This window comes from Prionailurus viverrinus, chromosome B2 (assembly GCF_022837055.1).
Source record: "Prionailurus viverrinus isolate Anna chromosome B2, UM_Priviv_1.0, whole genome shotgun sequence".
NCBI classification, from domain to species: Eukaryota; Metazoa; Chordata; class Mammalia; order Carnivora; family Felidae; genus Prionailurus; species Prionailurus viverrinus.
This window is the reverse complement of record NC_062565.1, coordinates 34,032,463-34,045,026: the sequence shown is the minus strand read 5'-3', so window position 1 is coordinate 34,045,026 and position 12,564 is coordinate 34,032,463. Positions and strand designations below refer to the sequence as shown.

Here is a 12,564-nt window from a genome sequence, read left to right as displayed (position 1 = left end):
ACTGACCCGTGAGCTGGACCCAGGTGATCAAAAGCTCCTCACCCCCTTCCCAGTCCTTGCAATGTAGGTTCTGCTTGCCTCTTCCGTTCCCAGAGGCTGTTCCGAGGATACAGCCTGGAGGTAGTGATACGATATCGAAAACACCTGCATGGTCTATAGGACTGAATCCAATTAAGGCCTCTGTAAGCTGTTAAGATTTGGTGGGCATGTGTGAGGATCCATTTGCCTTGCTGCCACCCAAGATGAGCTTCATATGTAAGTTTCCTATGCCTATTAAAACTGCCACCTAACCCACCTGGAGTGGCCTGCCTCTTTGGTCTCTCCCTGTCCTCTGTTCAAAGTGACACCTGACCACTCAATTTAAAACCATCCCAGCCCACCCTCAGGTACTTCCATTTCCCTTCCTGCTTCAGTTTTTTCCGTAGCTCTTACCACTATCTGGAATAGTGTGTTGTGTACTCAAATATGTATGTGTACATATATACGAGTATTTTTAAAAACTCATTTGTTTATTGGCGGTCTCTCCCCAAAAGAATATAAACCCCACAAGGCAGAGATTTTCACCTATTAGAGTCACACATATCTTCAAGTCGTAGAGCAGGGACTGGCAGACAGTAATTGCTCAATAACTATGTGCTGAATGAATCATCTTTTTAAAAAAATTTTTTAATGTTTATTTTTGAGAGAGAGAGACTGAGTGCAAGCAGGAAAGGGGCAGAGGGTAAGGGAGACACAGAATCTGAAGCAGGCCCCAAGCTCTGAGCTGTCAGCACAGAGCCCAACACAGGACTCAGACTCACAAGCTATGAGATTGCAACCTCAGCTGAAGTCGGACACTTAACTGACTGAGCCACCCAGGCATCCCCTGAATGAATAACTTTTTGTAACTGCACAGAAGATTTCCATTCATGGCCCACCCTGAAACAGCTCCATAGAGATCATTGTCCTTGGATTCAGTTTTCCAGGGGTACCTAAGCCTGCTCTCTAGACCACTCCAGGCAAAAGAAGTGCTAATCAGGATTATAATGAATTGGTAGAAATGGGAGTGTAGAGGAAGACATGGAGTCTAGAAACAGCTGGCTGAGAGGGCCTAACTGTATTCCAGGCCAGCTCTTTTGCTAATCTGCCAGGTGACTGTGGCAGAAAGTGGTTCATTTTTCTTGGCTTAATTCTCTCCTTGGGGAGGGACTGTTGGGTGCTTCTATCCCCCACCTCTCTTTTAACTCTAAAATACTCTCACTGAGCATACCCCAAGAGCAATAGTCAATGGAAAGAGGCCTAAGTCACTTACAGGCCTCAGTTCCCCTCAGGGGAGGGGTGGGGACGTGGTGACAAATCCTCAAGTGCCTTTAAAGTGTTTACACTCCAGTCAAGGAAGAAGATAAGACCAGTACATACAATCACCTTGAGTAAAGCTGTACACAAATGGGGCAGAGTGGGGGGAGTGACTTCTGCTGGAGGCCTCAGGGAAGGTTCAAGGCCAAGGAGAGCTGGGTTGTCCAGAAATGATCTTAGAAGAAAATAAAATCAAGGAGTGGGCAGATTACTTTTTAAATACAGACTGAGAAGCAGGGTGTTCTAGGTAGGGGAAATGCAGGGGTTTGGACCCAGGAAGGGGTGGATGGACAGAGACACAAGTAGACTGAGTGGCAGGGACCAGAAAAGGCTGGGGAAGCAGGTCATAGCCAAATGCACAGAGAACCTCGTACAACTCTCACACCGAGCCTACCCAACTTCTGCTTCAATCAAACAGTACAAAGCATTTCTAGATGCCAGGCATTATTTTAAGTGCCTTACATGTAGTGACTCACTGGGGCTTCACAAGTGAGAATTATGAAGCAGGTACTATTGCCATTCCCACTTACAGATGAGAAAACAGAGCAAGGGGTGCTTGGGTGGCTCAGTCGGTTAAGCATCCGACTTCGACTCAGGTCATGATCTCATGGTTGGTAGGTTCGAGCCCTGCATCAGGCTTTGTGCTGACAGCTCAGAGCCTGGAGCCTGCTTTGGATTCTGTGTCTCCTTCTCTCTCTGCCCTCCCACCCCCCATCTCGCAAAAATAAATAAAATGTTACAGATGAGAAAACGGAGCAGGAAAGAGTGAAATAATTTTCGTGCCCAAATGAGACAGGCTGCAGAGCCGTCAAGCCCATCTGCCTTCAGGGTGGGAGCTCTCAACCTCTCCACTGTATTGCTTCTTGCTTCCACTCCTGAGCCCCTCTAATGCTAAAGGGTCTCCTGTATCCTCACAAGCAGACCCTCCCTCCAACTAACTTCCATTCCTGGTCCTGTCCTGCCTGATCTCTGGTCACCAAGTCCCAAACTGCACCTTCTTCCTCCCTCAAGCCATCTTGTCCAGTGAAACCTCTCAGTTACTGCAGGAACTGTCATTTGACCCTTTCCCGACCTCCCCTCCTCCTTTGTTTTTCATGCCCTCATAATAATGCCCCTTCTAAAAGCCCCAATAGTCAAGATAAGGCTAAAGCATTGGAGTGGCAATACTTTAAATCTATCTTTTCTCCTAAGTCAATAAGAGCCCAAGTGTCATGAGATGCTTTCCTCTAGGTGCTATTTATTAACCTCTGGATAGAGCAATTCAACAAATTATAGTGACTGCCTGTGTCCTGCTGAAATCCAGACTCTGGGCATGACTCGTCTCTATCTGGAGGTGAGAAGATAGAAGATACAGTGGGGAAGGCATTAATGCTGGGCTATATGACAAGCATACTCCCAGCTCTGTCTTTAACATGCTGTGTACCTCTGGGCAACCTTCTAACCTCTCTGCGGCTCAGTTTTCCCATCTGTGAGATGGGATTAGTATCCACATGCCTTCCTAATGGTGGACGCATGGCTTGAATAAAATATTAAATGTGAAAGACCTTTGCATTATACAATTTATAAGCTGAAATATTAATAATGGTTATCTCTTAGGAGTAATATTTATTTCTCCTCTTATTGCTTATCTGATATTTATTTTTTAGTATTTTTTTAACGTTTATTTATTATTTTTTTTTTTTTAAATTTTTTTTTTTTTTTCAACATTTATTTATTTTTGGGACAGAGAGAGACAGAGCATGAACGGGGGAGGGGCAGAGAGAGAGGGAGACACAGAATCGGAAACAGGCTCCAGGCTCTGAGCCATCAGCCCAGAGCCTGACGCGGGGCTCGAACTCACGGGCCGCGAGATCGTGACCTGGCTGAAGTCGGACGCTTAACCGACTGCGCCACCCAGGCGCCCCTAACGTTTATTTATTATTAAGAGACAGAGCGTGAACAGGGGAGGGGCAGAGAGAGAGGGAGACACGGAAGCAGAAGCAGGCTCCAGGCTCTGAGCTGTCAGCACAGAGTCAACGCGGGGCTTGAACTCACAAACTGCAAGATCATGACCTGAGCTGAAACCGGACACTTAACCGACTGAGCCACCCAGGCACCCCGCTTATCTGATATTTAAAAATCTTCTATAATGAACATGCACTGTTTAGTAAGCAAAAAAAAAAGGTTTTAAAAGCATGACACAAACATAAGGCATCGTTATTTTAGAGAAGAAGAAGAAGAAAAAGCTGAAGAAGTCAGTCTCAAGATGCAACACTGTGGCACATCCCTGCCATGGAACTCTCTGCAGGTCGTCAAGAGCAGCAGGTGGCACACACGTGGCGCCATGGCAGGACAGCCCTGACACACCGCTGGAAGGAAACCGCGAGGAGCCACACTGCACGTCTGCCTCACACCAATTTTTTTTTTTTTTAATTTTTTTTTTTTCAACATTTATTCATTTTTGGGACAGAGAGAGACAGAGCATGAACGGGGGAGGGGCAGAGAGAGAGGGAGACACAGAATCGGAAGCTGGCTCCAGGCTCTGAGCCATCAGCCCAGAGCCTGACGCGGGGCTCGAACTCACGGACCGCGAGATCGTGACCTGGCTGAAGTCGGACGCTTAACCGACTGCGCCACCCAGGCGCCCCAGCCTCACACCAATTTTAAGACAAGACAGAGCCGACACACATCAGCCCAGTAACACAACAATTGCGAGGGGAAAAACAGTCAGGAATGGGAGGGGGGAATGAGGAGTGTGATGGTAGGCAGTTTTTACAGGTATGTAGTTGTAACTGTCTTTAAAACAGGCACCAATGTCTTTTGTAATGAAGCTGAGAAGGGCAAGGAGTCTCCTTCAAAGACTTCTTGCTCGGGGCGCCTGGGTGGCTCAGGTTGAGCGTCCAACTCTTTATTTGAGCTCAGGTCGTGATCCCAGGCTTGTGAGATCAAGCCTGGTGTCAGGCTCTGCACAGAGCATGGAGCCTGCTTAAGATTCTTCCTCTCTCTCTCTCTCTCTCTCTCTGCCTCTCTCTGCCCCTCTCCCCGACTTGTGCACTCTCTCAAAAAAAGACAAACCAAACAAACAAAAACGAAAAAACAAACAAAAAACTTCTTGCTTTCTCCCTAACCAAAGCTCTGGACCTCACTTGAGGGAAACCAGCTTGGGAACTAAGGGTGAATATGGACACTGGAGGAAGCAAAGCTTGCTTGGTGCCGGATCTCAAAACACATTTTCAGAATTTGCTTTCTGTTCTCCCTTTCCAAGTGCACACCTATGTGGTTGCTCTCTAAGATCCCAGATAAGAGCCTACTTAACAAATATTTGAGAAGCATGAAGTCCCTCAAAGAGGAAAGGGAGAGCCAGAGGTGAGGGAATGAAAGAATCAATCAAACAAAAGTATTCAAATGTCAGGAACACCAGAACATACTTTTTAAACATCAAAGCACCTTGGAGAGTCAGAAAACTGCCCTCACCTTCCAATTCTCATATCATTTTGACAGCAGCTGCTGGGTTTCATGCCTGCATGACAGAGCCTTCAAGAGCTCTTGGTGGGAAAGCTGGTCACAAATCTGTCATCTCACTTCTCAGGACTCAGAGCCAGGACGAGGGGTGTGCAGGACGAGATGGTGAAATACCTGGCTTGGAGTGAATTATGGATGACACTTGGGGAATTCATTCAGAGAGCAGAAGACCACACATGTCAGGTCACATCAGGCTCCCGGTATGGATTTCAGCCCCATCCAGCAGGAGGAAGAAGGGGCTCCCTCAAAAGAATCAAGTAAAGCACTGCCACTGTTCCCCGAGTGTTACAATCAGTGATGGTGGGGAGTCTGGTCTATAAACACTGCTTTCCCTATGTGGTTCTCTCCAGGGGTCCCCCTGCTGCTGCCTACCCGGCCGCCAGAGCCCTGGGGGTCTCTCCAAGATGCAGGGCCCGGGGAGGCCATCATTTGGGGTAGAAGAGCTCCCCAGAATTCCCCTCTGGGCCCACAAGGCATAGCTTGCTCCTGGTCATGCCACTTTGGCCCTGCCCTGAATCTGGCCACTTCCCAGGAGGCCTGTAAGGATGAACAATGCCAGGAGAAGCAGCAGGAACTTAGGAAGGCTAACTTTCCTGGACTCTCAGCTCCACAGCAATAGGACAACATGGCCTTGACAAACCATATCCTGATTGAGCCAGAGCCACTGGTTCCCTCAAAACAACTGCTCTGGGGAAGGGCATGAGGAACAGACATTACTCACCAAAAGCTCAGGTGCTACTTGCTTTGGAGAGAGCTGCTAACTGGGAAGACAGACGTCAGTTGGTGGGCTGGTGGGCTGCCAGCACAGAGGGCCGGCAGAGCAGTCCTGGAGCACTCCAGAGTCACTGCCACAGCCTTCCTTTCTGGCTGCCTCCTTGAGAACCTCCACCCAAATCCTAGGGCGTCCAGAGCACGCAGGCAGTGACTCCCCACCCACAGCGACCTGCTTGGCAAGGTTCTGCACACCTTTCCCCCATTAATCCTTCCTGCCTCCCTCCCTCCCCCCAGGAACCCAGGCAGGCTGAGGCAGTACTTTCTCCATCCATCTAAACTGCCCTTGGGATTCATGGGCCAATTTGGGGACTCTGGGAACTGATCCTAACATGAGCCAAGGCCAGGTACGTAAAGCCTTCCCTGTCTGGGGAGGTGGGGGCTGAAATGGGGCCAGTAGCTCACCTTTGTAACATCTACATGGAACCATTTATTCTAAAGGTGGCAAAGAGAGCCTAACAGCCTGCGTACCAGCTCACCTGAGGTGCCTGGGTCTTTTTAGGCCATGTGTGCACGAGAGAAAACTGGGCAAGAGAGCCACCTCTCTCTTCCCTCTTGCCTCAGATCCTACAAGGGCTGGTGTTTTGCTTGATTCTGAGCATTAGTTCCTAGTGCTTGGTGCCACCATAATAATGACTGGCCACCTCAGGGCAAGGGCAGGGCTTTGGCCCAAACAGAACAGCTGGTGAATCCTAGCTGAGTGGCCTTGGGCAAATTGCTTCACCTCTCTGAGTATCTATTTCCTTTTATGTACAACTGCTCAGCCCAGGGAGATGATGTAACTTGTCTATAGTTTGGGGGAGAGATGACTATAGAGCTTGGTCTCAAATCCCAGTCTCCTGGCTTCCAGGGCTTTTTTTTTTTTTTTTTTTTTTTTGACTACACCAAAATGTTTCTCAATAGCAGGTACAACTGACAGAGAAACAAGTCAGTGAAAAGTTCCTTCCAAAATTCTCTGCTTTACACAAAAGCAGCCTTCATAGACACCAATTTAACCAGGTGACTGAAGTCAGTATCACCTTTACTGGGGCCAACTGGGACCATCATGCTTCCTGTTGTGAAGCAACAGCAAGCACTCACTGCTTATGTGGGTTCTCACCAAAAAGTGGTAACTTGCTTCTAATCGCAAGGAAATAACCCAACAAGTATGGAATGTGGACAATTGATGACACAATGTCAAACAAATGTAGCAAACTATTTGCAACTGGTAAATTTTAGTGAAGGAAATATACATGTTCATTGCACTATTCTTTCCACTTTCCTGCAGCTTTGACCTTTTATTAAATAAAAAACAGAGAAGAAAAAGGCTTTTCGGCCTTCAGCTCACCCCATGGCTCTCAACAAAGTCTCAGTTGTATCATGTTCAATTCTCTGTCCAGTGTCCAGAATATAAAAACCCAAGCTTCCCTGTCATTCAAGGCATCCCTTAGTACAACAGGGATCTCAGAGTTTTCTAAGCTCATCTTCCACAAAAAACTCTACAACCTGAACCACCATCATCAGCCACAACTGTTCACACACTGCTTTCATACAGCCATTAGTTGGAAACTCATTCGCCGAGCCGGCAACTTTTATTCTCCACAGGTCATGCACCCACCCTGGCCCCCGAGACACCGTAATGGACGAGACTCAGTGGACCTTAGTCGCCAGAGAACCCTACAATAATTGCCTTTTGTCAAGTCCTGCCTTGTGAGAACTCTTGACTATACTCCCATATAAGATTTCCTTCTCAACACTTCTTGGGAAATATATCTGTTTTATTTAATCCCCAAACCTGAGAAACATCAATTGGAGAAACTGGGAAAAATGGGAAAAAGTATGATAATCCTCTGGTGAGAATTAAAGCTGAATAATCAATCTAGAGATGTTACTGGTCTGAAGGAATCCACCAACTTCAAGTCAAAGCAAGAGCAAGGAGCTAACAGGCACAGCTGAAGGTTAAGGCTGACATCTGGGAACCATGACAGAGTGCAAAGGAGAGAAGCGGTCATAACCTAATCAAGCCTTGCTTGTAGTCACTGCCACGCTGTTAAGTGTCTGTTTATGGCCCTGTTTGCCATGAATGGGGAGTCATTCTTGCAAATATGTATTAATATATTTATATATGTAGTATGCACAAATTGGCAATTTTGACACATGATTTTGTGTGGTACTCTTAATTTTGTTAGGAGATACACATGTTCGGTTATCCAAATACTACCCGATAACGTTCACTGGCATTTTCCAGTGTTTGACTATTTGACATGGAAGAAATACAAACAAAAGATGTGAATATTGCGGAATTCGAGGACACAAAACCAGAAGCGGATCTAAAATCTGAATTCATAAAGTATTATTAATTAGTAAGGGGAATAACTAAATCAAAATTGGGGCATGCAAAGTATTTTCATCACTAAAAAAGGAAATGAGCCTGTATGAAGGAACATGTGCTTCAATGTCCAACTTGAAGATACTTGTGGATACATGCTTAACGATTCAACCAACATCCATGCAAGATGAAAGAAATTTTTCTACGCCTGCAATATTTGTCCAGAAACAAAGATCGAGACTATAAGAAAGAGCAATTTGTGCTTTGTGTATTTTAAAATTTCATTTTAGACCCACACAGATATGACCGATTGATTTGTGAGAAAAGTGAATGGGAATTCAATAGAACTCAACAAACGGGGATGAAACAACTGAAACAACTCAAATGCAAAAAAAGAACCTTGACCTATGCTTTACACCTTTTATGGGTTTAGAAATGAATCCTGAATCTAAGTTTAAAATAAAAAACTACGAACTTGTAGAAGAAAACACAGGAGAAAATCTTCGTGACTTTGGGTAGGGCAAGAAGTTCTTAGATGTGACATCAAAAGCACAACTCATTGGCTAAAATTAACAACTCAGGAAACAACAGATTCTGGCGATGATGTGGAGAAATGGGAACCCTCTTGCACTGTTGTTAGAATGCAAACTGGTCCAGCTGCTCTGGAAAACTGTGTGGAGGTTCCTCAAAAAATTAAAAATAGAATTACCCTATGACCCAGCAATAGCACTACTAGGAATTTACCCAAAGGATACAGGAGTGCTGACTCACAGGGGCACAGGTACCCCAATGTTTATAGCAGCACTTTCAACATAGCGAAATTATGGAAAGAGACTAAATGTCCATCAACTGATGAATGGATAAAGAAGATGTGGTTTATATATACAATGGAATACTGCTTGGCAATGAGAAAGCATGAAATCCTGCCATTTGCAACAACGTGGATGGAACTGGAGGGTATTATGCTAAGTGAAATAAGTCAGGCAGAGAAGAGACAGATATCATATGTTTTCACTCATATGTGGAACTTGAGAAACAACAGATAACCATGCGGGAAGGGAAGGGGAAAAAATAGTTTCAAACAGAGAGGGAGGGAAACTCATAAGAGACTCCTCAATACAGAGAACAAACTGCAGGTTGATGTGGGGGGAGGGGAAATTGGGTGATGGGCATTGAGGAAGGCACTGTTGGGATGGGCACTGGGTGTTGTATGTAAGCGATGAATCACAGGAATCTACCCCCTAAAACCAAGAGCACACTGTATACACTGTATGTTAATTAACTTGACAATAAATAAATTATATTTAAAAAAAATCACAACTCATTAAAAATTGATAAACCGGACTTTATCAAAATTAAGGACTGTGCTCTTTGAAAGATACCATTGAGAGAATGAAAAGACAGGCCACTAACAGAAAATATTTGCAAATCTCGTATCTCACAACAGACTTGTAGCCTAAATACATATTAAAAAAAAAAAACAAAAAACCTCCCCAGACTCAGCAATAATTATTGAAAACAAATATCTCGGGGTGCCTAGCTGTCCCAAACAATGGAATGTGTTACTCTTGATCTCCGGGTTGAGTTTGAGCCCCACGTTGGGGTTGTACGGGTTACTTAAAAATAAAATCTTTTTTGTTGGTGAGGATGTGGAGAAAGAGGATCTCTTTTGCACTGTTGGTGGGAATGCAAACTGGTGCAGCCACTCTGGAAAACAGTATGGAGGTTCCTCAAAAAACTAAAAATAGAACTACCCTACCAGCAATTGCACTACTAGGTATTTTTATCCAAGGGATACAGGTGTGCTGTTTTGAAGGGGCACATACACCCCCATGTTTATAGCAACGCTTTCAACAATAGCCAAAGTGTGGAAAATACCCAAATGTCCCTTGACAGATGAATGGATTAAGAAGATGTGGTGTGTATGTGTGTGTGTGTGTATGTATGCACACACACACACACACACACACACACACACACACACACACTGGAGTATTACTCAGCAATCAAAACAAATGAAATCTTGCCCTTTGCAACTATGTGGATGGAACTGGAGGGTATTATGCTAAGTGCAATAAGTCAGTCAGAGAAAGACAAATATATGATTTCACTCACATGAGGAATTTAAGATACAAAACAGATGAACATAAGGGAAAGGAAGCAAAAATAATATAAAAACAGGGAAGGGACAAAACATAAAAGACTCTTAAATATAGAGAACAAACAGAGGGTTGCTAGAGGTGTTGTGGGAGGAGGGAAGGTCTAAATGGGTAAGGGGCATTAAGGAATCTACTCCTGAAATCATTGTTGCACCATATACTAAGTTGGATGTAAATTAAACAATAATAAATAAACAATAAATACATTTAAAAATAAAAATAAATAAAACCTCTAGGTTTGACAAAAGAAAAAAAAAAAAAAAAGAAGACATGGGCAAGAAATTGAAAAGATACTTCACCAAAGAAGATAAACAGATTAAAGTCAGCACCAAAAAAAGATGCTCAACATCCTTAGTCATTAGGGAAAAGCAAATTAAAACACAGTGAGATACCACAACATACCTATTAGAATGGCCAAAATAAAACAAAAAGTGACAATACCACGCAGAGAAGCTGGAATCTCATACATTGTTGGTAGGAATTCAAACTAGCACAGCCACTTTGGAACAGAGATTGGCAGTTAAACACATTCTTACCATAGATTCGGCAATTCACTCCTAGGTATTTACCTAAGTAAAACAAAAATCTAAGTTCAAACCAGCACATGAATGCTCATTCAAAATTGTCAGAAACTGAAAGCATCGTAAATGTCCCTCAACTAAAGAATGGATAAACAGGGGCATCTGGGTGGCTCAGTTGTTTAAGTGTCCGACTTCAGCTCAGGGCATGATTTCATGGTTTGTGAGTCAGAGCCCCACATGGGGCTCTCTGCTGTCAGCGCAGAGCCTGCTCTGGATCTTCTGTTTCCCTCTCTCTCTGCCCTTCCCCTGCTCATGCATGCGCTGTCTCAAAAATAAACAAACATTAAAAAAAAAAAACAAATGGATAAACAAACTGTGGTACATCTTTACAATGGACTACTATTCAACAATAAAAAGGAGCTACTGATACATGCAATTACAGATAAATTTCAATACATTATGCTAAGTGAGAGATTTTTAAAAAATGCTACGTACTTTATGATTCCATTCATATGACATTTTAGAAAAGGCAAAACTACAAGAACAGACAATAGATCAGGGGTTAATGATACACGGAGGTTTGACTACAAAGGAGTAGCACGAGGGAATGTCATTGTTTCTATGGAGTGATGGTACAGTTCTTCATCTGGATCATGGTGGTGGTTTATGACTACAAATCTGCCAAAACTCACAGACCTGCACACTCAAAAGGGTGAATTTTAGTGTCTGGAAATTTAAAAATAAAAAGTTTAAATTATTTAAGAATAACTTTTAAGTATTAAGTGTTTGTGGTATTATCCTTAAATCATTAAATTATTTCTATCTGGCATTCATTTTGTGTTAATGTTCTCATCTTTTAACATTTCCTATTATCAAACATCTGTATCAGGTAGAGATCATTTTTTTAAACTGTTTTTTAATGTTTATTTTTGAGAGAGCGAGCGCACGCAGGTGCTTGCGAGCGGGGTAGGGGCAGAGAGAGACAGGGAGAGAGAGAATCCCAAGCAGGCTCCATACTGTCAGTGCAGGGCCCGACACAGGGGTTCAAACTCATGAACCGCAAGATCATGACCTGAGCTGAAATCAAGCGTTAGATGCTTAACTGACTGAGCCACCCAGGTGCCCCAGGTAGAGATCATTTATACAAGTTAATAAAATACATAATCTTGGGGTACCTGCTGACCCAGTCAGTAGAGCATGTGACTCCTGACTCAAGGTCATGAGTTCAAGCCCTACATTGGGCATGGAGCCTACTTAAAAACAAATAAATTAATAAAATAAAATCTATAATTTTGTCACAATATAGTGTTCCTAATAAGAATAATAAATCATGCATACACTATCATATCTTTTTTCTTCTTTTACAAAATAACCTCTAAAACTTTTACCACAGAAAAATAATTCAGTTTATTATGGTCTCTCATTCTTAAAAACTCGTAAATGCAAGAAACAACAAGCGTTGGTGAGGATGTTCAGAAAAAGGACCCCCAGGCACTGTTGGTGGGAATGCAAACTGGTGCAGCCACTGTGGGGAACAGTATGAAGGTTCCTCAAAAAGTTAAAAACAGAACTGCCCTACAATCCAGTGATCATAGTACTGGGTATTTACCCAAAGAATACAAAAGTACTTACTAATCCAAAAGGATATATACACCCCTATGTTTATAGCAGCATTATCTACAATAGCCAAATTATGGAAGCTGTCCAAGTATGCACTGACAAGATGAATGGATAATGAAGATGTCAGGTGTGTGTGTGTGTGTGTGTGTGTGTGTGTGTGTACATGAATATTATTCAGCCATGAAAAAGAATGAAATCTTGCCATTTGCAATAACATGGATGGGGTTAGAGAGTATAATGCTAAGTGAAATAAGTCATTCAGAGAAAGACAAATACCATACAATCTCACTCATATGTGATATTTAAGAAACAAAACAAACAAACAAAAGAGAAAAAGAGAAGAGAGAGA

At 43.4% G+C, this 12,564-nt stretch overlaps 1 protein-coding gene across 5 annotated transcripts in view; it reads right to left on the bottom strand.

Annotated features, from left to right (window-relative positions):
- The window catches only part of PPARD (peroxisome proliferator activated receptor delta), an 83,184-nt gene that overhangs the window by 31,479 nt on the left and 39,141 nt on the right, over positions 1-12,564 (bottom strand). Inside the window, exons 1-2 of one of the 5 annotated variants that reach the window (XM_047860906.1) lie at positions 5,558-5,712; positions 4,789-4,950 (exon numbers count right to left, since the gene is read on the bottom strand). The exons of 3 other annotated variants lie outside the window; for them this stretch is intronic. The gene's annotated coding sequence lies outside the window, so the exon portion shown is untranslated. Of the gene's footprint in view, positions 1-4,788; positions 4,951-5,557; positions 5,713-12,564 lie in introns of those variants that run through there. One more of the 5 variants, XM_047860905.1, reaches the window with a different exon arrangement.